The sequence below is a fragment of the Mandrillus leucophaeus genome, unplaced genomic scaffold (genome assembly GCF_000951045.1).
Source record: "Mandrillus leucophaeus isolate KB7577 unplaced genomic scaffold, Mleu.le_1.0 Scaffold489, whole genome shotgun sequence".
NCBI classification, from domain to species: Eukaryota; Metazoa; Chordata; class Mammalia; order Primates; family Cercopithecidae; genus Mandrillus; species Mandrillus leucophaeus.
In genome coordinates, this window is record NW_012105242.1 from 156,137 (window position 1) to 157,562 (window position 1,426).

At 35.3% G+C, this 1,426-nt stretch overlaps 1 long non-coding RNA gene across 1 annotated transcript in view; it reads left to right on the forward strand.

Moving 5' to 3' along the window:
• Positions 1–1,426, forward strand: part of LOC105550483 — a 14,475-nt gene that overhangs the window by 5,751 nt on the left and 7,298 nt on the right. Inside the window, exon 2 of the long non-coding RNA XR_001007733.1 lies at positions 115–250. This is a non-coding gene — a long non-coding RNA (uncharacterized LOC105550483). The remainder of the gene's footprint in view (positions 1–114; positions 251–1,426) is intronic.

Genomic DNA, 1,426 nt, shown 5'->3' on the forward strand with positions numbered 1-1,426 from the left:
TGAATAGCTAATGGGACCTAAGGGACATTTACAAGAGCCTTCTGGGAAGATTTCCCAAGCCACACAGGAGAAAAATCTCCCAGCTCTCCTTCCTTTCCTCTGTTTTGGACACAGGCTGGTGATGCTGGAGCAATGGCAGCCACCGGAAACCCCAAGGCGAAGGCCAGAGAATCTCAAAGACGCAGACAGAGACCTCTTAGAACTGGAGAGTAAGCCAAGTTGGAGTTGCCTTTTCTGGACTTCCTGTTAAGTGAGTTTAAAAAACAAAATACCTCTGTAATTTAAGCCAGTGCTTCTAGAACTTTAATGTTCAATTGCCTTTTCAACAAATAGTGTCAGAAAAAAAATTTGTCCATAGACAAAAAAATCGATCACACCCTAACTGTCATACATTATACAAAAGTTAACTCAAAAATGGATTTTGGACTCATAATGTAACATGTAAAACTATAAAACTTTAAAAAAATAATACTTAGGAGAAAATCTTCAGGACCCAGGGCTAGAAAAAGAGTTCTTAGACTTGACACAGAAAACACAATGCACAAAAGGAAAAATTGATCAATTGGACCTCAATGAAATTTAAAACTTTTGCACTGCAAAAGGCCTTATGAAGAGGATGACAAGACAAGCTATGTACTGGGAGAAAATATTTTCAAACCACTTATCCTACAAAGGATTTAATACCTAGAATAATATGAGGAAGTATTAAAACTCAACAGTAAAAAAAAAAAAAAAAAAAAAAAATCCATTTAGGAAATGGGCAAAAGACATGAATAGCTATTTCACCAGTGGTGATATCTGAATGGCAAGTACACAAAAATATGTTCAGCATCATTATCCATAAGGAAAATGCAAATTAAAATCACTAAATACCCACATGAAAGTGGCTAAAATAAAAAATAGTGATAACAGTAAATGATGGCAAGGGTATAGAAAACTTGTATTGCTCATACAAAACACTGCTGATACACAGATGCTCTGGAAAACAGTTCAGCAGTTTCTTCCAAAAATTAGACACGTGCTGACCATATAACCCAGCATTTGCCCTCTTGGGCATTTGTCCCAGAGAAATGAAAACTTGTATTCAGACAAAAATTTACATACAAATAATCATAGCAACTTTACTGATAATAGCGAAAACTTGGAAAACAACCCAAATGTACTTTAATGAATGAGTTGAATAAACTGGTGCGTCTCTACTATGAAATACTATTCTGCAATGAAAAGGAGCAAACTATTAATACCTGTGACGGCAAGATGGCTCTCCAGAGAATTAAGCTCAGTGAAAAAAACCGATCTCAAAAGGTTATGCACCATATGATCTCACTTAGATATCTTTATTTATTTATTTATTTATTTATTTATTTATTTATTTGAGGCTGAATCTTCTTCTATACCCAGGCTGGAGTTCAGTGGTGCAATCTCG